The sequence below is a fragment of the Puma concolor genome, chromosome B1 (genome assembly GCF_028749965.1).
Source record: "Puma concolor isolate L17-30 chromosome B1, mPumCon1.1.hap2, whole genome shotgun sequence".
Lineage (NCBI taxonomy): Eukaryota > Metazoa > Chordata > Mammalia > Carnivora > Felidae > Puma > Puma concolor.
Window position 1 is genome coordinate 38,120,804 of NC_141670.1, and position 26,615 is coordinate 38,147,418.

Below are 26,615 nucleotides of genomic sequence, written 5' to 3' on the forward strand. Positions count from 1 at the left end.
GGGATAGGGGTAGGAAAGGAATAGGGGAAGGCAATTCATGGGAAGGTGAGAGGACAAAATGTTCCACAAACAAATATTGTCCTGCCCTGTAGATAAGTCTCTCAGATGAAAAAGTTTTCTCTGGTAATAGTTCTCTACCTGGTATAGGCCCACTTTGTGATCTAAATTTCCTTTATAAATGAAGATTTTCATTTCTTCTTTCTTCTTTTGTGTCTTCAGTTGCTCAAAATAATAAACTCAAGATAATTCTTATGCCAAAAAAAACCTATGTTGGAGTAGCATATTCTGCTACCCTTCATCCAATGTTGGAGTAGCATATTTTGCTACCCTTCATCCACATAGTGGAAAGGCAAAGGAACTTTCTCTGGCCTTTTTTATAAGAACATTAATCTCATGACCTAGTGATTTTCTGAAGACCCCACTTCCTAGTAACATCATACTGGGGGCTAAAGTTTCAACATATAAATTTGGGGGGGGGCACAAACATTCAGACCATAGTGTCACATTGCATCCATTTCCTTCAGTCTGAAACTGTTCCTCAGTCCTGCTGTCTTGATCCTTCTCAGGCATTTGCTTCTGTGATATGTCCCTTAATCTGGGTCCATTCAACATTATCCCTAGCCAGACAGAGACTATGCATGCTTGCTAGGGGATCCCACAAAATTTCTGCTGCTCCTTTCTTAGCTCATTAATCATCAAGGACAAAATGTTGGTCCAGACCATTGCTGGTTATGTTACCCTTGATTATCTGGTCAAGCTGGTGCCTTCCAGATTTCTTTACAATAAAAACCACTATTTTTTTAGTGTTTGATTAGCATTTTGTAAGGAGATGTCCAATATTATACCAATATCCTATTTCTCACCAAACTTTCTCCATTTATGAGGAACAGAATGTGATACCCCAAAATATTCTCTTTGGCATAAAGATTATCTTGAGGTGGTTAATTTTAAGAAACAGCAGGCATAGGCAGAGCTCTGAAAACTGAGTGGAAGTTACCCTTTTGTGAGGAACATTTACATTTGTAAAGGAAACCTCTGTCTTTTTTTAAGTTTTTTGTTGTTTGTTTTAAGACAGAGAAAGAGAGAAGGGCAGAAAGAGAGAGGGAGACAGACAATACTAAGCAGGCTCGGGAGCATGGAGCCAAACACAGGCTTCGAATTCACAAACTGCAAGATCATGACTTGAGTGTAAATCAAGAGTCAGATGCTTAACTGTCTGAGCCACCCAGATGCTCCTTAAAGTTTTTATTTAAAATCCACTTAGTTAATATACAGTATAATATTAGTTTCAGGTGTACAATTTAGTGATTCAACACTTTCATACAACACCTGGTACTCATCACAAGTTCCCTCCTTAATACCAATCACCCATTTAACCCATCCCACCTCCCAGCCCCCACCACCCTTGTGGTTTGCCTCTCTTCTTGGTTTGCCTCTCCCCCTTCACCCATGATCAAAATCTCCATTTGTAAGGGTGTATCCCTCTTTGTACCAGGAAGAGAAAGAAGGCTCTAAATCACAAGATAATCTTATTAATGAAGAAGGCACTTACTTAAATCTATATAACAGCTTTACCCCTGTTTACTTTCCTTGATAACCTCCCATAATGGCATTCCTCCCTCCTATCCCCACCATCTTTTCATCTTTAGCTGAAGATGGTATTTAAGGTATTATCTTGGGCCATTTGCAGGTGTTACTCAGTTTTCTTCATATCTTCCATTTGCACAGGGGTTTACATATTATTAAACATGTTTGTTTTTCTATTGTTAATCTGTCTCTTATTGTAGAGGAGTCTCAGCTAAAAACCTAAAAAGGTAGAGAGGAAATTAATTTTCCTCCTCTGCACATCAACTTCAGCATCCATAGATTACTCCTGCCTATATCAACTACCACTATGAAGGTTGACAAAAAACTATTCTCTATTTCCATTGATGAGATTCAGAGCAGGCCACCCAAAATATGCTACTTGGCATATTGATCATTTTGAATCAAACTCACTTAAGAAGGAACTGATACAATGAATGACACTTTGATCCTCCCCTGTCCCCTTAAAAGCAAGAGGTAAATCTCCTATATGAAAAGTACTCTCCCTATACCAGAAGATAGAGATACATTTATCACAAGAGATAGAGAATTTAGGGCTGAAAAGCTATATAAACTAACCTTGTTATTTCTTCACCAATTTACTACACAAGCCCAAATTTCTTTGTCTTGTTAATTCCTTGTGAATTTATTCTTCTTTTTTCTAAAAGCTGCCTGTTTGGTCACCTCTTTGAGTCTCATATTTCTATAAGCTTCTAGATTTGTGACATTAAAGTTTGTTTTTCTCCTCTTAATCTGTCTTGCATCAATTAAGTTATTAGACTAGTCAAAGAACCTAGAAGGAAACAAAGGAAACATCTTCCTTCTCTACAGTTTTGGTGCCCAATATGCGGTCCTCCACTGGCTGGATGCTGCCCATCTCAGGGCTGCTGCAGCTGAGAATTTAGGGCCTCTGACAAGAGGTGGCATAAGGTAAAAATTCTTACCACAAAAGCCTCTTGGATCTCTGCCTGCAAAGTCTGGTGGAAGCAAGAATGATGAAAGTCCTTTTCTTTTTCTAAATTTAGATTAGCAGGAGAAAATACTCATGTGAATTAGTTCCTTACATATAGTGACTGTGATAAAGATTTGTTTTAAATATGTTTGATTGTTATTGATCTCATTCCACCCAGAGACGGTCATTGTTTTCTTTTGTCTCTGTCTTCTATATAGTTTTTCATAAAGAGGAAGCTGTAGAGTTAGAGGGAAAAACAACAACAACAACAACAACAAACCTCTCTAAAGGCCTGATATATAAGAGAAGCCATTTTAGATTTCTTTCTAAGTCAGTATGACTGTGCATAAACTTTGTTTAAACCAAAAGCCTGATTTATGGCCCACCAAATATATATTGTACATCAGTTTTGTAAATAAGTAGCCTAAAGGAAAACCATTCTGTCCTAAAATTATCAGTCAATGCTTCTACCCCCTGCATTCCTCAATGTTAAAACTCGTGATTCCTGCCTATATGCTAATCTATAGTCCTTTAAGCTTTTACAAGATGTGAAAAAAAAAAAAAAAGTGTATAGCCCTGTAAAAACTATTCATTCTCTGGAGTACTTTTTTCCCCATGAAGAGTATGTTTTCTGGGCAGTTTACCTAACTTGGGCTTGAATAAAACTTTTTTTACTTTTAGAGATTCTAAAAGGTTTATTCATTTTGTGTCAACAGAGTAGAACCCAAGCTTATTTCTTATCTGCCTGCTGGTGAGCCAGCCTCACACCTTGGTGAGTTCACCATTCTCACCAGACCAGTGTCTTTTTACTCAAGCTTTGCTGTGGGTCCCCTATGTAAAAAACCAGGAATGGTTTTCTTTCACCTTATTCTGTGTCTTGAGTGCTTAGCTTTGTGACCAGGGAGAATATTCTCTCTGGTCACTGTCATCCAGAAGGTGCACATACTGATGTGGATCTGGTGGCCATTTGAAGAGACTGAGGTTCTGAGATACAAAGTCACAAACAGAATTCTCTTTGTCCAGCTATGCTAGTTCTCAAAGGAGTTTGTCATAAGGGGTCCCCGTCCTTAGGGGTCTTTGTCATCTCAACCGTTGTTATCTTGCTACTGCTGGAAAAGTCCCAGTCCAGTAGCACACCATCCCCCCCGCCAATGTCAGACAGGAGGAGCCTCATGTTCCTGTGAAAGACCAGAGACACTGTTTTAGTATATTATACTTCTGCCTATGACAATAAAGGTCTTTGTTTTCTTAGGATAAATCTGGTAGTAAATTTCTGGGTCATAGATGTTTCACTCCACCCACTTTAGGAATGCCTCTCACATTGTGGTAAAGATTTATTCTAACCCTTAGAAGTCACGTCCAACTCTTCCCATAAAAAAGATACAAAGGAATATAATGGCTAGCCTTAGGGACTCCTTTAATAAGATGAAAAAAAAAAGAAATTGAACTTAGAAAAAAAATTAAAATCTACATCCAATGTAAATTCCCCCTTTCACCCTCTCATACAACTCTTTATTCCCATCTCCCTGTCTCTGACCCTCCAGAAGATTTTTTGAATCTCTGGGCCCCTGGTCTGAATCCCACTTCTCAAAACCCAACCCCATCTTCTCCTCAACAAATTTCCTTAGCTCCCCAAATTTCTCCAACTTCCCCAGAAAATCCCTTACACACCTACTTGTTTTATCATCTCTTTCCCTATGAGATTTACAGAAAACACTATGGCCTGACTTCCAGGTCTAGGGTATACAGACTTTTTATATAAATGCTATATGTCAGGAAAGAATATAGCAGAAATACCTGGGACAGGTGGTGATGAGGTTTTACTGTGCCTTGCAGCTCCTCCTCCTTTCCACATCTCTGTAATCAGGTTCTGCCTTCCTATGGGCCTTCCTATGCAATGTCCATTGTGAGTGTATCCTGGATCCCCACAGCAAAGAATTCATGTCCCTTGTACAACAACAGATCTTTTAAATTATAAAGCCTGCTTCTACTTGCAGAAGATCCTACCAAATTTGGAGAGAAATTAGAAAGATTAGTGGTCATTCACAACACCATTCAGAGAGACTGTTAAGGACTGTTTTTCCCTCCCATCATTGTACTGTAGTTAAACAAGCCAGATGGCCCCCTGGAAACTACCCCCATGCCCCCCCATCCCCACCCAGGGAAACAGATGGTCAGAAAGTCTCCAGGTCGTCCTAAAACTGACCAGGAAATAGCTCAGCTGGAGGATGATATTGAAAGATTGATAGGAGAAATGTTAGAGGCTTTCCACCCTAAAATGAATTGGTCTAAGGTTGAACTGTGAACTCAGAAAGGAGAGCATCTGAAGGTCTTTGTTGAATGCTTTATGCATAATTTTCAAAGGCATACTACACTAAACCCAGAAGTTCCAGAGCACAGGAATTGTTGTTGTTGTTGTTGTTGTTGTTGTTGTTGTTGTTTTTGTTTTGGGAAAGTAATCTTTTTTTTTTTTTTTTTTTCTCTTCTTTTTTTTATTTTTTTATTTTTTTATTTTTTTTTATTTTTATTTATTTTTTTTTAATTTATATATGAAATTTATTGTCAAATTGGTTTCCATACAACACCCAGTGCTCATCCCAAAAGGTGCCCTCCTCAATACCCATCACCCACCCTCTCCTCCCTCCCACCCCCCATCAACCCTTAGTTTGTTCTCAGTTCTCAACAGTCTCTTATGCTTTGGCTCTCTCCCACTCTAACCTCTTTTTTTTTTTTTTTTTCCTTCCCCTCCCCCATGGGTTCCTGTTAAGTTTCTCAGGATCCACATAAGAGTGAAACCATATGGTATCTGTCTTTCTCTGTATGGCTAATTTCACTTAGCATCACACTCTCCAGTTCCATCCACGTTGCTACAAAAGGCCATATTTCATTTTTTCTCATTGCCACGTAGTATTCCATAGTGTATATAAACCACAATTTCTTTATCCATTCATCAGTTGATGGACATTTAGGCTCTTTCCATAATTTGGCTATTGTTGAGAGTGCTGCTATGAACATTGGGGTACAAGTGCCCCTATGCATCAGTACTCCTGTGTCCCTTGGATAAATTCCTAGCAGTGCTATTGCTGGGTCATAGGGTAGGTCTATTTTTAATTTTCTGAGGAACCTCCACACTGCTTTCCAGAGCGGCTGCACCAATTTGCATTCCCACCAACAGTGCAAGAGGGTTCCCGTTTCTCCACATCCTCTCCAGCATCTATAGTCTCCTGATTTGTTCATTTTGGCCACTCTGACTGGCGTGAGGTGATATCTGAGTGTGGTTTTGATTTGTATTTCCCTGATAAGGAGCGACGCTGAACATCTTTTCATGTGCCTGTTGGCCATCCGGATGTCTTCTTTAGAGAAGTGTCTATTCATGTTTTCTGCCCATTTCTTCACTGGGTTATTTGCTTTTCGGGTGTGGAGTTTGGTGAGCTCTTTATAGATTTTGGATACTAGCCCTTTGTCCGATATGTCATTTGCAAATATCTTTTCCCATTCCGTTGGTTGCCTTTTAGTTTTGTTGGTTGTTTCCTTTGCTGTGCAGAAGCTTTTTATCTTCATAAGGTCCCAGGAATTCACTTTTGCTTTTAATTCCCTTGCCTTTGGGGATGTGTCGAGGAAGAGATTGCTATGGCTGAGGTCAGAGAGGTCTTTTCCTGCTTTCTCCTCTAGGGTTTTGATGGTTTCCTGTCTCACATTCAGGTCCTTTATCCATTTTGAGTTTATTTTTGTGAATGGTGTGAGAAAGTGGTCTAGTTTCCACCTTCTGCATGTTGCTGTCCAGTTCTCCCAGCACCATTTGTTAAAGAGACTGTCTTTTTTCCATTGGATGTTCTTTCCTGCTTTGTCAAAGATGAGTTGGCCATACGTTTGTGGGTCTAGTTCTGGGGTTTCTATTCTATTCCATTCGTCTATGTGTCTGTTTTTGTGCCAATACCATGCTGTCTTGATGATGACAGCTTTGTAGTAGAGGCTAAAGTCTGGGATTGTGATGCCTCCTGCTTTGGTCTTCTTCTTCAAAATTACTTTGGCTATTCGGGGCCTTTTGTGGTTCCATATGAATTTTAGGATTGCTTGTTCTAGTTTTGAGAAGAATGCTGGTGCAATTTTGATTGGGATTGCATTGAATGTGTAGATAGCTTTGGGTAGTATTGACATTTTGATAATATTTATTCTTCCAATCCATGAGCAGGGAATGTCTTTCCATTTCTTTAAATCTTCTTCAATTACCTTCATAAGCTTTCTATAGTTTTCAGCATACAGATCCTTTACATCTTTGGTTAGATTTATTCCTAGGTATTTTATGCTTCTTGGTGCAATTCTGAATGGGATCAGTTTCTTTATTTCTCTTTCTGTTGCTTCATTGTTAGTGTATAAGAATGCAACTGATTTCTGTACATTGATTTTGTATCCTGCAACTTTGCTGAATTCATGTATCAGTTCTAGCAGACTTTTGGTGGAGTCTATCGGATTTTCCATGTATAATATCATGTCATCTGCAAAGAGCGAAAGCTTGACTTCATCTTTGCCAATTTTGACGCCTTTGATTTCCTTTTGTTGTCTGATTGCTGATGCTAGAACTTCCAGCACTATGTTAAACAACAGCGGTGAGAGTGGGCATCCCTGTCGTGTTCCTGATCTCAGGGAAAAAGCTCTCAGTTTTTCCCCGTTGAGGATGATGTTAGCTGTGGGCTTTTCATAAATGGCTTTTATGATCTTTAAGTATGTTCCTTCTATCCCGACTTTCTCAAGAGTTTTTATTAAGAAAGGGTGCTGGATTTTGTCAAAGGCCTTTTCTGCATCGATTGACAGGATCATATGGTTCTTCTCTTTTTTTTTGTTAATGTGATGTATCACGTTGATTGATTTGTGAATGTTGAACCAGCCCTGCATCCCAGGAATGAATCCCACTTGATCATGGTGAATAATTCTTTTTATATGCCGTTGAATTCGATTTGCTAGTATCTTATTGAGAATTTTTGCATCCATATTCATCAGGGATATTGGCCTGTAGTTCTCTTTTTTTACTGGGTCTCTGTCTGGTTTAGGAATCAAAGTAATACTGGCTTCATAGAATGAGTCTGGAAGTTTTCCTTCCCTTTCTATTTCTTGGAATAGCTTGAGAAGGATAGGTATTATCTCTGCTTTAAACGTCTGGTAGAACTCCCCCGGGGAGCCATCTGGTCCTGGACTCTTATTTGTTGGGAGATTTTTGATAACCGATTCAATTTCTTCGCTGGTTATGGGTCTGTTCAAGCTTTCTATTTCCTCCTGATTGAATTTTGGAAGAGTGTGGGTGTTTAGGAATTTGTCCATTTCTTCCAGGTTGTCCAATTTGTTGGCATATAATTTTTCATAGTATTCCCTGATAATTGTTTGTATCTCTGAGGGATTGGTTGTAATAATTCCATTTTCATCCATGATTTTATCTATTTGGGTCATCTCCCTTTTCTTTTTGAGAAGCCTGGCTAGAGGTTTGTCAATTTTCTTTATTTTTTCAAAAAAACAACTCTTGGTTTCGTTGATCTGCTCTACAGTTTTTTTAGATTCTATATTGTTTATTTCTGCTCTGATCTTTATTATTTCTCTTCTTCTGCTGGGTTTAGGCTGCCTTTGCTGTTCTGCTTCTATTTCCTTTAGGTGTGCTGTTAGATTTTGTATTTGGGATTTTTCTTGTTTCTGGAGATAGGCCTGGATTGCAATGTATTTTCCTCTCAGGACTGCCTTCGCTGCGTCCCAAAGCGTTTGGATTGTTGTATTTTCATTTTCGTTTGTTTCCATATATTTTTAAATTTCTTCTCTAATTGCCTGGTTGACCCACTCATTCGTTAGTAGGGTGTTCTTTAACCTCCATGCTTTTGGAGGTTTTCCAGACTTTTTTCTGTGGTTGATTTCAAGCTTCATAGCATTGTGGTCTGAAAGTATGCATGGTATGATTTCAATTCTTGTAAACTTATGAAGGGCCGTTTTGTGACCCAGTATGTGATCTATCCTGGAGAATGTTCCATGTGCACTCGAGAAGAAAGTATATTCTGTTGCTTTGGGATGCAGAGTTCTAAATATATCTGTCAAGTCCATCTGATCCAATGTCTCATTCAGGGCCCTTGTTTCTTTATTGACAGTGTGTCTAGATGATCTATCCATTTCTGTAAGTGGGGTGTTAAAGTCCCCTGCAATTACCACATTCCTATCAATAAGGTTGCTTATGTTTATGAGTAATTGTTTTATATATTTGGGCGCTCCGGTATTCGGCGCATAGACATTTATAATTGTTAGCTCTTCCTGATGGATAGACCCTGTCACTATTATATAATGTCCTTCTTCATCTCTTGTTACAGCCTTTAATTTAAAGTCTAGTTTGTCTGATAGAAGTATGGCTACCCCAGCTTTCTTTTTGCTTCCAGTAGTATGATAAATAGTTCTCCATCCCCTCACTCTCAATCTAAAGGTGTCCTCAGGTCTAAAATGAGTCTCTTGTAGACAGCAAATAGATGGGTCTTGTTTTTTTATCCATTCTGATACCCTATGTCTTTTGGTTGGCGCATTTAATCCATTTACATTCAGTGTTATTATAGAAAGGTATGGGTTTAGAGTCATTGTGATGTCTGTATGTTTTATGCTTGTAGTGATGTCTCTGGTACTTTGTCTCACAGGGTCCCCCTTAGGATCTCTTGAAGGGCTGGTTTAGTGGTGACAAATTCCTTCAGTTTTTGTTTGTTTGGGAAGACCTTTATCTCTCCTTCTATTCTAAATGACAGACTTGCTGGATAAAGGATTCTCAGCTGCATATTTTTTCTGTCTAGCACACTGAAAATCTCGTGCCAATTCTTTCTGGCCTGCCAAGTTTCAAAAGAGAGATCAGTCACGAGTCTTATAGGTCTCCCTTTATATGTGAGGGCACGTTTACCCCTTGCTGCTTTCAGAATTTTCTCTTTATCCTTGTATTTTGCCAGTTTCACTATGATATGTCATGCACAAGATCGATTCAAGTTACGTCTGAAGGGAGTTCTCTGTGCCTCTTGGATTTCAATGCCTTTTTCCTTCCCCAGTTCAGGGAAGTTCTCAGCTATTATTTCTTCAAGTACCCCTTCAGCACCTTTCCCTCTCTCTTCCTCCTCTGGGATACCAATTATGCGTAGATTATTTCTTTTTAGTGTATCACTTAGTTCTCTAATTTTCCCCTCGTACTCCTGGATTTTTTTATCTCTCTTTTTCTCAGCTTCCTCTTTTTCCATAACTTTATCTTCTAGTTCACCTATTCTCTCCTCTGCCTCTTCAATCCGAGCCGTGGTGGTTTCCATTTTGTTATGCATTTCGTTTAAAGCGTTTTTCAGCTCCTCGTGACTGTTCCTTAGTCCCTTGATCTCTGTAGCAAGAGATTCTCTGCTGTCAGCTATACTGTTTTCAAGCCCAGCGATTAATTTTATGACTATTATTCTAAATTCACTTTCTGTTATATTATTTAAATCCTTTTTGATCAGATCATTAGCTGTTGTTATTTCCTGGAGATTCTTCTGAGGGGAATTCTTCCGCTTGGTCATTTTGGATAGTCCCTGGCGTGGTGAGGACCTGCAGGGCACTTCCCCTGAGCTGTGGTGTATAACTGGAGTTGGTGGGCGGAGCCGCAGTCAGACCTGATGTCTGCCCCCAGCCCACTGCTGGGGCCACAGTCAGACTGGTGCGTGCCTTCTCTTCCCCTCTCCTAGGGGCGGGATTCACTGTGGGGTAGGATGGCCTGTCTGGGCTACTTGCACACTGCCAGGCTTGTGATGCTGGGGATCTGGCGTCTTAGCTGGGATGGGTAGGCAAGGTGCACAGGGGCAGGAGGGGCAGGCTTAGCTTGCTTCTCCTTAGGTGATCCACTTCAGGAGGAGCCCTGTGGCAGCAGGAGGGAGTCAGATCCGCTGCCGGAGGTTTGGCTCCGCAGAAGCGCAGAGTTGGGTGTTTGCGCGGAGTGAGCAAGTTCCCTGGCAGGAACTGGTTCTCTTTGGGATTTTGGCTGGGGGCTGGGTGGGGGAGATGGCGCTGGCGAGTGCCTTTGTTCCCCACCAAACTGAGCTCTGTCGTCAGGGGGCTCAGCAGCTCTCCTTCCCTTTGTCCTCCAACCTTCCCGCTTTCTGAGCAGAGCTGTTAACTTATGACCTCCCAGCCGCTAAGTCGCGCTTGCTGTCGGAACACAGTCCGTCAGGCCCCTCCGCTTTTTGCAAGCCAGACTCGGGGGCTCTGCTTGGCCAGCGAGCCGCCCCTCTGCCCCGGCTCCCTCCCGCCAGTCCGTGGAGCGCGCACTGCCTCGCCGCCCTTCCTACCCTCTTCCGTGGGCCTCTGGTCTGCGCTTGGCTCTGGCAACTCCGTTCTGCTAATCCTCTGGTGGTTTTCTGGGTTATTTAGGCAGGTGTAGGTGGAATCTAAGTGATCAGCAGGACGCGCGGTGAGCCCAGCGTCCTCCTACGCCGCCATCTTCCCTCTCTCTCCAGGAAAGTAATCTTTTAATTTCCACCTCAGTAGGAGGTTTTCTCCCTGATATAATGAGGAAAATACAAAATAATGTAGTTGACTGGGCCAGCAAGCTAGCCTATGAGATAGAAACAACTACTCAATTATTTGAGAATAGCTTGCAGGAATACAGGGGGGAAAGAGTAAAAAGCAACAATTGTTGTTCTGAAACTTAAATCTTTAGATAGATAAAAGTATAACTCTAAAAGCTACTCAAAAATAAAATAAAAGCAACTAAAAGTCCACTCAGAGCCCTTCCTATTTTCCTCTAGACAATTGCAGACATTATGAAAGAAAAAAAGGGGGGAGGGAAGGGCATTGGAAGAATAATTGTTCTGCAATTAAGAGAAAGGAACATTTAAAAACTAATCCACCTACGCCCCAACACCCCCCAGAGGGTCAGTTTTTTCCCCCTCCTCTGAGGCAATTCACCATTGACTGATTGAGGTCAGCTGATCCTCAGTCACATCTCAGAGTTCACCATTAAATTTTTTTCAAAGGATAAAAAACTGGATTTTAAAATTAACATTGGTGGGACTTTACCACATGTTGAGAGGATTTATCTCTGTCACCCCTGATTTTATTGAGGCTGTCAGAGTATCAGGGCAACCTATTTCACAACACCATGCCTTTCTAGTTTTCAACTCCTCACTAGCAAACTTTTTGGTAAAGACTTGTTTGTTTATTTTTTTATTTAAAATTTTTTTAACATTTATTCAGCTTTGAGAGACAGTGCAAGTGGGGGAAAAGCAGAGAGAGAGGCAGACAGAGAATCCAAAGCAAACCCCAGGCTCTGAGCTGTCAGCACAGAGCCCATCATGAGGCTCGAACTCATGAACCATGAGATCATGACCTGAGTGGAAGACAGACCTTAACCGATTGAACCACCCAGGCGCCCCTGGTAGAGATTTTTTATGCAAATTAAATGCCACTATAAAATGTAATGCAAAATGCATTTTTATTTCTCCACTTTCAGATAAACCCCCAAATTTCCTACTTTCCTTAATAGCTAGCCCTCTTGATCAACTATAGACCCCAACAGTTAAAACCAGAAATAGGTAAGATCTCTTACTTGACTCATGTTCTAACTGAACACTATTGTGTTTATTTCTTATAACACTTTTTTGAAGCATCGATGAAGGTCATTTGCAATGACTGGGACATCCCACCTGCCAGACAAGAAAATCCCTGATAGCAGTGGAATGCTTAGAAGACCACACCCCACACATCCCCTTCCCTGCCCTTGATCAGAGAGCAGGCAGAGGGTGCATGATCATGGATGGGGGTTGGTATGATCTCTGCCTGCTCTCTTGTATATACTCCCTTAACCTCTCCTCATAAAACTCCATGTGTTCATCATGTGGGCTGAGAGGTGGGTTGTTAAGGTTGAGCCTGCCACCTCCCCTGGCTGCCAACACCCAAAATAAATTTCTCCCTTACTCTTTCTGAATGCTCATTCTTGAGTAATTGGCTTCTTTTACAATGAGTTTATCCAAGTTTGTTTGGCAACAGTGTTGTGAACACAGCCAGGGGCTATACTCTCAATTTGTCCAGCCCATTTGGGATTCTCAGGGAAAGAGCAGTTGGCCTCAGCAGTGCACCAGGGCTTACCTGTCCATTTCCTGGGTTAGCAGCTGTGATAAATTTGTCAGTGATATTCTTACTAGAAATTCATCTTGATGGAGGGAGGCGGGTGGGGGATAGGGAAGATGGGTGATCATAACAAGGAGGACACTTGTTATGATGAGCACTGGGTGCTATATATAAGTGATTAATCACTGAATTCTATGCCTGAAACCAATATGGCACTGTATGTTAACTAACTAGAATTTAAATAAAAATTTGAAAAGAAAAAAATTTTTAAATATGTTATTAAAAAAAGAAAAAATTGTCTTGATTTAAAATCCTCTGAAAAGAATAGTCTTTAAAAGATGCCCCAGTTAGGGGCACCTGGGTGGCTCAGTAGGTTGAGTGTCCAACTTCAGCTCAGGTCATAATCTCCTGGTTTGTGAGTTCAAGCCCCACATCAGGTTTACTGCTGTCAGTGCAGAGCCTACTTCAGATTCTCTGTCCCTTTCTGTCTGCCTCACCCACTTATGCTCTCTCAAAATGAAATAAAACATTAAAAAGAAAAAAAGAAAGAAACCTTCAGGCTAATAAATAAATAAATAAATAAAATGATGTCCCAGTTAGACTTTAACACTCCACTTACATCAATGGATAGGTCATTCAAACAGGAGATCAATAAGGAAACAGTGGCTTTTAATGACATACTGGACTGGGTGGATGTAACATATATTCAGAACATTCCATCCTAAAATAGTGAAATAAGCATTTTTTCCAAGAGTACATGGGACATTCTCCAGAACATAGAACATATTAAGCCACAAAACAAGTCTCAACAAATTCAAAAAATTGAAGTTATGCCTTACATCTTTTCCAATCACAACACTATGAAACTAAAAACTGACCACAAGAAAAAATTTGGAAAGACCACAAATACATGGAGGATAAATAACATGTTACTAAACAATAAATGGGTCGACCAGGAAATCAAACAGGAAATTAAAAAAACAATGCATGGAGACAAAACACAACAGTCCAAATTTGGGGATGCAGCAAAAGCTGTTCTAAGAGGGAAGTTTATAGAAATTCAGACATACTTCAAGATGCAAAAAATATCTCAAAATCTCAAATAAACAACCTGACCTTACACCTAAAAGAGCTAAAAAAGAAGAAGAAGAAGAAAAACCAAAACTCAAAACTAGTATAAGGAAGAAAATAATAAAGATTAGAGCAGATAAACAAACTAGAAACTAAAAAAAAAAGAAAAAAAAAAGAACAGATCAATGAAACCAAAAGCTAGTTCTCTCACAAGGTCAACAAATTGATAAACTGTTAGTAAGACTCATAAAAAAGAGAGAGAGAGAGAGCAACAACTCAAACAAAATCAGAACTGAAAGAGGAAAAATACAACCAATTCCACAGAAATACAAAGGATCATGTGAGAATATTATGAAAAACTATATACCAACAAGTTGGACAACCCACAAGAAATGGACAAATTCCAAGAAACATATAACCTACCAAAAGTGAAGCAGAAAGGAATAGAAAATTTGCACAGACTGATTACCAGCAAAGAAAGTAAATCCATAATTACAAAGAAAAAAATCCTAACAAAAGTCTTGGACCAGATGGCTTCACAGGCAAATTCTACCAAACATTTAAAAAAGAGTTAATAACTATTCTTCTCAAACTACTCCAAAAAAAAAAAAAAAAAAAAAAAAAACAGAAGAGGAAGAAAAGCTTTCAAATTCATTCTATGAGGCAAGCATTACCATGATATCAAAACCAGATAAACTCACTACAAAAAAAAGCTACAGGCCAATATCTCTAAAGGACATAGACACGAAAATCCTCAACAAAATATTGGCAAACTGAATCCAACAATACATGGAAAAAAATCATTCACCACAATCAAGTGGATTTATTCCTGGAAGATGCAAGGGTTTTTCAATATTCAAAAATCAATCAATGTGATACATCACATCAATAAAATAAAGGATAAAGATCATATGATCATCTCAATGGATGCAGAAAAACAATTTAACAAAGTATAACATCTATTCATTATAAAACATCAGGTTTAGCAACATTTTTCTAGATGTGTCTCCTGAGGTAAGAGAAGCAAAAGCAAAAATAAACTGTTAGGATTGTATCAAAATAAAAAGCTTCTGCACACCAAGTGGAACAATCAACAAAACTAAAAGCAACCTCTGGAATAGGAGAAGATATTTGTAAATGATATATCTGATAAGGGGTTAGTATCAAAAGTATATAGAGAACATATGTAACTCAACACCAAAAAACTCAAATAATCCAATTAAAAAATGGATAGAAGACATGAACAGACATTTCTCCAAAGAAGATATCCAGATGGCCAATACACATGAAAATACGCCCAATATCACTAATCCTAAGAGAAATGCAAATCAAAACCACAATGAAATATCACCTCACACGTGTCAGAAAGGCTAAAGTAAAAAACACAAGATACAACAAGTATTATCAAGGATGTGGAGAAAAAGGAACAACATGCACTGTTGGTAGGAATGCAAAGTGGCACAGCCCTCTGGAAGACAGTATAGAGGTTCCTTAAAAAGTTAAAAATAAAGTTACCACATAATCCAGTAATTTCACTACTGGGTATTTACCCAAAGAGCACAAAAACACTAATTCAAAAAGATATACACACTCCTATATTTATGATGACAGGATTTACAATAGTCAGCTTATGGATTTAACACAAATATCCATTAATAGATGAATGGATAAAGAAGATGTGTTTTATACACACACACACACACACACACACACACACACATACACACACACACACACATATACACAATGGAATATTATTCAGCCATAAAAAAGAATGAAATCTTGCCATTGGCCACAGCATGGATGGATTTGGAGGGTATAATGCCAAGTGAAATAGTCAGAGAAAGACAAATACAATAGGATTTCACTCCTATGTGGAATTTAAGAAACAAATAGAAGAAATAAACAGAGACAAAAAAAAAAAACTCCACAAAAACCCAAACTCTTAAAAATAGAAAACAAACTGATGGTTATCAGAGGGAAGGTGGCTAGGGAGATTGATGAAATAAGTGAAAGGGATTAAGAGTTCACTTATCATAATGAGCACTGAGTAATAAATAATTATTTAACATTGTACACCTGAAAATAATATAACACTATGTTAACTATACTGCAATTAAAATTTGTAGAAACAATTTTTCCAAAAAAAATTTTAAATGACCCAATTAGTCTTTGGGCCACACATACAAGTGAAGTTGGATTGTTACTGAGTGCAGAGCCTGCATTCATTACTTGGGAAAAAAATATATAAACATTTCCATCAAGTAACCCAATAACCTCTCTTGAGAGATGCATAGTGAGGAACTGAATGTATAATAAATTTTCTTTTGCCCCAGGGTGTTCTTGGCTTTACTTCCTCACCCTCTAGTACTCCTCCAATCTGACAAGTAAAGAATGAAGACAAATTTGACTCAGAAACCAAATCTATTGGTTTGTGCAAGACCTAAGAGCCATAAACTCTTTTGTAATTGCTCACGTCCCAATACTCCCTAATCTAGCTGCTATTCTTACTTCAGTTTTTGCTTATGTAGCCTGATTTACAGTAATTTACCTCGGCTCAGCTTTCTTTTGAATCCTATTGCATCCTGACTTACAATTTTTCTTTGCATTTACATTTAGAGTGAGACAGTTAACATGGACTTTCATATCTCAGGCATATTGTGAGTTCTTTAATAGCTTCTCAGGCTCCTAAAGCTCACTTGGATTCTGCAGCCTTTACCAATGGCTCTACTCTTGTTTGTTGATAACCTTTCACCCTGTAACCAAACTAAGCAGGGCACTCTTACAGACTCCCTTATTCTCTTAAAGGTACTAGCTGAAGGAAACCATAAAGCCTCCTACCTTAAACTTCAATGGGTACAAACAACTGTTACCTACTTAGAACATAAAATATCTCAGGGCATTCAAAAGTTCACCCCAAAATGTCTTGAGTCACCTTTGTCAATCCCTCTCCTCAAAATGAGTAAACAATTACATACAGTTCTAGGGGTAGCTAGCTACTGCTGCCTATGGATTCCTATTTTTGCTATTCCTGCTAAACCTCTATGTCCTCCTTCCAGATATCCCAGAGCCCATTTCCTGGCCTTCAGAGGCATTAACCCTCTTTGAAGCCTTACAATTAACATCACATACACCTTAGCTCTCAGTTTATCCAATTCAGCACCTTTTAACATAATTCCAAGAAAATAATGGGATTGTTGAAGTATTCTAGGACTGAATTTTGACACTCAGATAAGTCCTATGGCATATATCTCATGTCATTAGACTCTGTGGGTATGCCCCCATGCCTTGCATGTGGTAGCCAGAGCTGTCACCTTGAATGACAAAGCCAGTACTCTCACATCAGTCTCCCACATTCACCTGTGTGTTCCTCATGCTTTGTCTGCTCTCTTACAGGTTCATAAGACACAGCACCTCTCTATATGGTAACAGACAACCTATAAACAGGTCCTTTTGATTAACCATTCCAGCATCTTGCATTGCGGTAACACTTTAAACCCAGCCACTTTACTACCCCTCCTTGATGATGAAGAGCCCCATCCCATTCCACATTATTGCCTTGCAACTACAGTAATGGTTTCACACACAAGAAGACTTCTTAGACATCCTTCTAAGTAATCCAGACTTGGGGCGCCTGGGTGGCGCAGTCGGTTGAGCGTCCGACTTCAGCCAGGTTACGATCTCGCGGTCCGGGAGTTCGAGCCCCGCGTCAGGCTCTGGGCTGATGGCTCAAAGCCTGGAGCCTGTTTCCGATTCTGTGTCTCCCTCTCTCTCTGCCCCTCCCCCGTTCATGCTCTGTCTCTCTCTGTCCCAAAAATAAATAAACGTTGAAAAAAAAATTTTTTTTTAAATAAAAAATAAAAATAATCCAGACTTAATACTATTTTGTGATGGCTCCTGTAAATGAAGTTTCTGGGAAAACAATACCAGTTATGCCATACTTTCACCACACAAAACACAAGACATACTCTTTGCCCACTGTAAAATCAGCCCAAGCTGCTGAACACATTGCCCTTACCAGAGATCGTGCGCTAACAAAATGGAAAACTGCCAGTGACTCCAGATATGGTTTTGGAGTCTGCCATGCTGTTGGCACAATTTGGAAATTCCATGAATTCTTAACCTCTGTGGTGCTCCTCTTGTTAATGGGTCTATAATTGCTGCTCTGTTACAAGCTATTCATCTCCCTTCTAAAGTTGCCATTGTTCATTGTTCAGTCCATATTAAGGAGGCTGATATTCTGTCTTTAGGAAACAATAGCTGCTAAATATGTAGCTCCAAATGGACCTCCTCTCCCCCACCCTTTTTCCACCCAATTTTTAAGCCTGCTTTTATCCTTGGCTGATAGTCTTAACTACCAGGCAAATGCCCCACGGCCTAAAAAAGATAAATGAATACTACTGGTGCAAAATAATAATCAGATGGATTATACTTTGGGCCAAATAGACTTCCTGTAGCCCCCTCTCTTTTGACTTTTTTGCTTGTACTTATCTCTCATTAAATGGGACATGTATGTACATGAAGATAGCTAAGGAACTAAAAGACAATTGGTTCTACCCTGACTTCCACACAATTTCTGAACAAATTTTTCCCAATACACCAATTGTAAATACACCAAGTTTCTGAAAGAAATCAGTATACCCCAGCAAGTCTGTCAGGCCCATACTGCCCTTTGCTGTACTTCAAATGGATTGTATTAATTTGTCTCCAGCTTTTTGCTATTCTCACTGTTTGGTTATTGTCTTCATGTTTAGTGGATGGACTGAATGTAGTTTCATTTACATTTAGAGATAGACAGTTAACATGGACTCACATATCGCAGGAATATTATAAGTCTCTGATGCTGTAATTGTGGTAAAGAAATTAATACCATGACAGTTGCAAATAAATTAATAACAGATTATTTAGGTTTTGTCATTCCTTTATGGATTAAGTCAGGCCATGGAACTCGTTTTATAGTAGAGACAAACCATTTGCTTGCAAAGACCTTGGAGTTCTCCTTAAAATTTCATATCCTATATAATTCTCTATCATCAGGGCAAGTGAAACATAAAAATTTAGGAATAAAAAGGACTTTGGTAAAGATCTGTCAAGAAATTGGGGTAAATTGGCCAGAAGCATTGCTCTTGGCCCTTATAAAGATCCAGAATATTTCAAATAGGAGCCATTAATTGACCACTTTTGAAATAGTGTTTGGACATTCAATGCCTCATGGCATCTCTAAATTTTTCATTCCTGGATTAAGTGAACTTTGTGGAAACTTAAGTAACCAACTTGAGGCTATGACTAGCTACATATAAAAAGTAACTGGTATACTAGGCATATCACCAACAAGTGAAAAAGCCATGGCCTCCACTGACTGACAAGCCTTGCCATCCCTTTGAACCAGGAGACCAGGTGCACATCAAGGCCTTTAGAACAAAACATACTCTGTCACCTCTCTGGGAAAAACTTTATGAGGTATGATAACCACATACGATGCCACTGAAGTTAAAAAAAAATCCTCCTGAATTCATGCAAGCCATGACAAAATAGATCAAGGTTATCACTCCCATAATAACTGGAAGATAATCCCTAAGAGGGATTTCCAGAGTCAACTCCCAGGTTTATGAAACAGAAAGCATCACAAAGTGGACAACTTTTCCCAAGATCTGGATCAAGAAACTTTGCTTTTATCTGTTTCCCTTCCTTTGTAAGACATTCTACCACACACATATACACACATACACATACAGAGAGAGCTTATTAATGGATATGGATACTTTTTTCCTTATTAATTATTTGTTAGAAGACTGACTGGAGATTAATTGTTTCAATTTATCCTACTCCCCTTCTGAGTTTACATAGTAACTCTTTCCATCTGTGTCTTGCTCTTATTAAGCCTTACTTTAACAAGTCAGGTACAGATGAAACACACCCTTATGCCATTTTACCAAATCCTGGCCATTTCAATCAATCCAACTATTGGTTATGTCAACATCTAGATAGTGCAAAAAACCTGAACAAAAATTTCCTGCCAACGTGAATACCTGGTGGACTAAGTATAGAAGATTGATGAATGATAGGGTAAGGTATCCACAACTAGAAAAACATCACTCTGTTTCTTCTTCTGGTAACTTATTTGGGCTCAGAAAACCTTTATAGAAGTTCAAGGACTTCCCTTTACCCAGAGAAAGGCAATAAGTGGAATTATTTCCCTTTGTATTGAAAACACACATGACACTGGACCTTTCCTGGGTAACACGCTAGGACAATATTGCAATCAAAGCCTGTGGTTTGATTTCATAGATATCTCCAAACCTGTCATGGAGATTAGAATTGACTGTAGCACTACCTTCTATAGCACAGATGTTTGCCAAATGACAAAATGTTTTGGATGGTTCACAGACTACCTTTGTATGACTTGGGTATCTCAGCTGCTCCTCTGATTAGATTGCCAAATACCCCAAACTATATATGGGTGAAGCAAAAATCTGGACTAACTTGACCAGGTGACAAAACCAAGTATTATAGTTGCCAAAAATAGACTGCAGGTCTCTCATATCAGACATTTTGCAATGTGTTCTACAAACTGATAGAAGTACATGTAAAGTGGAGATGTATTAATGCTAACATTACTTATTGCAAAGGTCTTGGAATGTCTCAGATCTGGAAGATTACTGATTCCACTCTGACCTTATTTTTGAATCACACTGTTTTTTTTGTTTTTTGTTTTTTGTTTTTTTTTTTTTATGTTAAATGGCAATAGGGTATATAAAGTGTTCAATCTAAATGGCCAGAATGATGTGGACTCAGATACCTGGCTCCTTCTGTCACCAGATCTTCCACCTTAAGTGCCAGTCAAATTATAAATTTGGGCTCCTTTGTTCATAAAGTCATGCCATATAATCATATGGGATGAGAAACTGTAGAAAATCTGCCACTCCAAATTCTTTTCAATGTTGAGGACCTTATTTCCAAGCCTTGGGGCTTATTAATTCCCAAGAATTAAGACACAGGAAAAGGCAATCTTAAATATTTTTATGGTACTAGAAAAAGAGTTCAACACCACTATGCAAATTTTTGAGCTACTCCAGCCACAAGGTAACAACTAAGCCTCTGTTGTCCTCTAAAATCATGCTCTAGATACACTCACTACCCAGCAAGGGATAGTAAAAAAATACTGCTTTTATGTAAATAAAACACAACAAGTAGTGTCTAACTTACATCTATTAAAAAAGATTAACACTTTCCATTAGATAAATGAATCACAGCCATTTTATTGAGGGTGACCTATTCCCAACACTGGGAGCTGGTTTAATGGGTTGTGGGGAAATGTGCTTCATTTTTTTTTCCTGTTTGCTAATTCTTCTTCCAATCTATGTTCTTTTCTCCCTTTGCAGATTTTTTACCTGCTGTAAACTGATTCTGCTCTCCATAGCCATCAGCTCAACTGTTGATATGTGAAGCATCCAGAGAAGTTTTAGAGAAAGGAACTGATGGGGTTTAGTGAAGTCCACTCTAAAATATGCCACTTTGGCATTTTGGTCATTTTGAACTAAAGTTACTTAAGAAGAAGCTAGTGCAAGAAGGACACTCTGACCCTATGTTGTCCCCCTGAAAGCTGGTGTCTTCCCTGTACCAGAAAGTAGAGAGACATCTTTATCACCAGAGATAGAGAATTTAGGACCAAAACAAACCTTGTTATGTCTTCACCAATTACTCCAGACTCAAACCTCTTTGTTTTATCAACTCCCTACAAATGTATTGTTTCTTTGCCTAAAAGATATAAAAGCTGTTGACTGGTCACTTCTTTGAGTCTTATATTTTTATGAGATCCTGTACATAGGAAATGACTATTTGTTTTTTTTTTTCTTTTCTTAATTGGCCTTTTGTCAATTTAATTATTAGACTAGCCAAAGAACCTAGAAGGAAAGAAAGGAAATGTTTTCCTCCCTTATACCATAATCACTTCTATGTTTATTAAATGACAGTCTAATGTAAGAAATAGACCTTACTTCTCCATTTAATTACTTAGTTAGTTAGTTAGAGTTAGTTTATTAGTTATTACAGACTCATGATTTTTTCGTTTTATTCATTGGTTAATAATATGATATTCAGCATTTATCTTGATACTCAAATTGTCATTTTAGCTAGTAAGAGTTCTGTATCCATTGTCTTTTTGGCATGTCCCCATCATTCATTGAGCACTTACTAGCTTTTTGATATAGTAAGATGGTTCAGCCTCATCTTGGAATTTTCTTACTACAGTCTTAGAATCAGCCATATTTCTAGGGAGTCCTGGTTCCCCTTAGTGGAGGATGGTGTTTAGAAACCAAGATCTGGAATCTTACTCTTCCCATCATTTTGTGTGCCTCTTTCACCCCCACCTCACTGTCCTGCTTCTTCAGACACCAGACAATCCCTTCATGCTACACCTCCTTCCACTCACCATACCATTTCCTAGGACACCAACATTCCATTCCAGGAAGGAAAAGGAAGACAAGAAAGATGGGAATAGTGGGAAGACAGGAAGGGGAGAAAGAGCTGATCTTTATTGTTGTTTTATTTTCTTCTCTGCTTCTGTTTAAAAGATATAAGAGAACACTTTGGCTCCAAGTTTCCACAAAAAGTATAAAGTAGATGATAATCTCAAGAACCCATTTTTGTGAGAAGCTGATCTGTCTAAACAAGGATGCTCACCCAGCAGCAGCTCTGGGCCTCCCATTGATGCTGGTGGCAGCAAACTCCCTCCATTCCAAATCTCTCACTTGCCTGAAGTTCTCTAAGTTCCAACAGTTGGAAGGATAAGTAATGCCACTGATTGAAATTCTTTCCATTTCACTGGGAAACAAGTAGAATGATCTCTGTATGCATGGGAAGGAACAGAACCAAAAATATCACAGGCTTGTGCAGAGCTGTTGCTCAGTGGCATTCAGGATAGAAAGGATGAAAGAAGGCCTCAGGAGACTGATTGTGGCTGGCAGAAGCTCTACTGGAGACCCACTCACAATTATTTTCTATTTGGCCACCCAGGACACTCTTGTTCTTAAAAACTGGCTTCAGGAAAGCTTTCCACTATAGCCAGTCAGTAGACAAAGAGCCAAAATCTATTGGTTCAGTTATAAGATATTGAGTTTGGGGCCTTTCCCAGTTAGTCTCTGGTCATGTGTTCAAATTCTACACCCTTATGGACTGGCATGATGAGGCTGCTGGGTTCCCTGTTGGGTCTCATAATGGTTAAACCCCAAGCCAGTTGAGGTTCTAGAAATCCTCCCACATACTCCAGGGAAATGACTCCAGGGGCAGGGTTTCAGCAAATGTAGAGGGCATCCTAGTTCTAGCAAGAACTAATTATGAAACTTTGCAAAGCACTTTCTGTTTTCAGTTTCTTCATTTGAAAAACAGATAAAAACACTCAAGAATTTTGTGACTCTCACAAGACATATTAGATATGAATATATTTTCAACAATTATGAGGTACTATTATTAAGGATCTAGTTAATTTAAACCTAATTGAAATGGATTTACATAGTGCTTTCCAAACAAGAGTGAACTTTCAACCTATTACTAAATTTATCCTAGTCGAGAACTGCCTGGTGCTTCAGAGAGTGGTCTGAGAATTAAGGGAAATTAGAATCCTACTTTGGCTAGAAATAGCCAATGCTCTTGGTTTGTTTTATTAGCCTTGGCTGTTACTATCCCACTACCATGAGTGGTTTTCCAGCATATATCCTTTCTCCCTTTCTCCATTCAACTCTCTGCTCTATGTTACATTATTACAGTGGCCTTCCTTGACCATCCTGTATAAAATGCCTCCACCCTTGACTCAGTATTTTTCTTCCACCACCCCTGCTTAAATTTCCTTTTATACTATGCCTCACCACCTGACAAACAATATGCCTATTTGTTTATTTGATTATCATGTGTTTCCCCCAACTAAAATGTGAGCTCCCTACAAGTTAGGACACTTTCCAGTTTTATTCACCATTGCCTCCCTAGCACTCAGAACAGGTCTGGCACATGATAGATAATAAATACCTTCTTAATAATTATTTGAGTTCTAATTTTTATAACAGGGCTTTAGTTTTCAAAGAACTTTCATACATGTTAATAATAACACCATGGGATAGGTATGATAGCTATTTATATCCTCATTTTAAAGATCAAGACACAGAGAAGGTCAGTCACTGGCCCAATATCACACAGCTACTTAATAAGAAGATACAGATCTCCAAATCTCTTTTACATGACATAATTTACTAGGTTATATATGAAAATTTCCAGAAGAATTATTTACATATTAAAATACCCAAATCTAAGAATCATTTGGTGAATAAAATAGACAGGGCTTCTGTCCTCAGAGAAGTTGTAGCCTAGATTGTTGAATACTAGTGAATAGACTTTACAGTTAAAAAAGAAATCTACTAGCAAAATAAGTTTTATATTCTTAAATGTTCTTGATAATAGAGACCACAATAGAAAGTAAAGGACCACCATAAGAGATACTAAAAAAATAAAGAAAAAACTATCTGTAAAAGAATCAGTATATAAGAAATCATCTTAAGAATATGGGCCCCAGGACGCCTGGGTAGTTCAGTTAGTTAAGTGTTTAACTCTTGATCTCTGTTCAGGTTATGATCCCATGGTTTGTGAAATCGAGTCCCATGTTGAGCTCGCGCTGACATCTCAGAACCTGCTTAGGATCCTCTCTCTCCCTCTCTCTCTGCCCCTCCCTCACACACACTCTCTCTAAAAATAAATAAATAACCTAAAAAAAAAAAAAAAGAATATAGGTCCCAAATACTCACATGAGCTTGGAGGAGGACCCCCAGGTCTCAAACACCTTAGATGCAGCCTTGTGGGACACTGAGCAGAAGATTCATTTCCATCATGCTGAGACAGCTGACACATGGAAACTATGGAAAAATAAATATATGTTTTAAGCTCGAAAAAAAAAAGAAAAGAAAGGAAGGAAATAAGGAAGAGAAAAGAGAAAAGAAAAGAAAAAAAGAAAAAAAGACAAAAAAGAATATAGACCCCAAAATGGAAGACGAAGGAAGGGTCATTATTTTCAGGCTCCAGAATGGCTTGGTGGCTCCTGTGAATTCCTAAATCAATGGAATAGTACCTGCAATGAGTTTTTACTAAACACTTTCAAATTCCAGCCAAGATTCAGTTGAGCCAGGTCTGGAAAAGAGATCCACATGATTAAGTTTAATGTAAAATATAGTACTGCCACTCTGTGCATTCCCTTGCCCAATGATTGTGAAGGTCGTAATGTGAAACACAAGCCTTCTCCAAGCTGACCTTTCCCTCCTAGAGCATTGAAGGGAAGCTGAATTGGAATGAGAGTTTTTGAAATGACTTGAACTACTGTATTTTATGCTGGATTTGTTCTCCTTACAAATATTAACTGTTGTTGATTCTTGATTTAAAATGGCATCTGGCTAGCCATCCCTCCAACTTCTCTGCTTTATGAATTAAAATACCCAAGAAGATAGAAAAATACAAAAAATAAAAATGCTGGATAATTTTGAGAAATTTCCACAAATGGTAAAGCTATTTGAACCACTGAAAACCAAAAATGGAGATAAAATTTACTGTTTTAGCATCATGAAGACTTTGAGACTGCTTATACAAAAATAAGAAATAAGACTACCTCATCTTCCATCCCTCCATTACACTTGCCCTAGGTCACAAAGACAAAGTTTCCACCAACCAGAAGACTGGACAGCTAAATTCGATTTAGCTAGTATATTCTCCTACCCTGCCTCCCCAGTGGTATCTCTCTTCCTATAGCCATATGAAGTCTGTAGTTCTAAGAATGCAATTAAGAAAGTGAGGGAAATGAAGGATGTCTGGTTAGTTGCATCTTGGGAAGAATGCATGTATCACCCTTTAATTTTGAGTATAATTCATGGTTATAAATATATGTAAAAGTCAACTAATATGTTATTTATTTATACTCTACATTTTGGATATATCTCGAGAGTTCATTTATTCTATTTTTACATTTTCCTTTACAAGTGAACCCATAATGATATGGCTTAAACCCAATAAGCATCTCATTAAAGTTAAAATAATGATTTTTGACATTTCTAATTATTTTCATTCCTGTATTAAGTCTTTAAGTCCTTTACTTCTTATTACTGCCATCAACACTTATTTTTTCCATTTTATACTCCATTTATGAACTTAAGGATGAACTAAAATATTCAAATAGTTCAAACACTGTTATAAATATAAAAATTATAATAAAGCTAAAATATAACTTGTTGGCTAGGAGGCAAGAGCAGTGAGCAATAGTTCAAACATTCGTGTGTCAGTGTATATACAAAATTCTGAATATGATGCATAAAAGGCAAAACTAAATAATTGAGAAGATGTTTATATGCTATACTAACCATTTTTTTAAACAAGGAAATGATAACTACAAAAATCTTTACGGATATGTCTGCAAGAGAGAGCGATGGGGTTAGGAGAAATACGCAGATAGATACAATGTTACCAGTAATTCTAGATCTTATTTTGGATAGTAGGCTCATACATGTTTGTTTTCTAACTATACTTCATAATGTACATCTATGTTATATATATATATGTATATATATATATGACACATATAGATCATATATATAATTTGATTTAGTGGTCATACAAATTAGCCCTTCTCTGTAGAATTATGAATCCCAAACCTGTTGGGAGTCATCAGTTATTGTAACATAAGCTAGTGTATCCTGACTGGCATGGGGTGTGTGTGTGTACCAACCATTACATCAATACATTTGAGTACTTGGAGGAATTAGAAAATAATGTACAAAAACATGTTATAAAAATTTTTATCTTATGAAAGATAAGGACCATCTGCAGTTCCCACAATTAAATCAATAAAATGAAGGAACAAGACGGAAAAAGCCCTAGAAGCAGTGCAATCTGAGAA

At 38.4% G+C, this 26,615-nt stretch overlaps 1 long non-coding RNA gene across 1 annotated transcript; it reads right to left on the bottom strand.

Annotated features, from left to right (window-relative positions):
- Nucleotides 1-1,445: 1,445 nt before the first annotated feature.
- LOC147581581 (uncharacterized) lies at nt 1,446-22,593 on the bottom strand. Its single transcript, XR_015249705.1, has 3 exons — nt 22,376-22,593; nt 4,334-4,539; nt 1,446-3,714 (listed from the first exon to the last, which is right to left on the bottom strand). It is a non-coding gene; the product is annotated as an uncharacterized LOC147581581 (long non-coding RNA).
- Between the last annotated feature and the right edge of the window lie 4,022 nt (nt 22,594-26,615).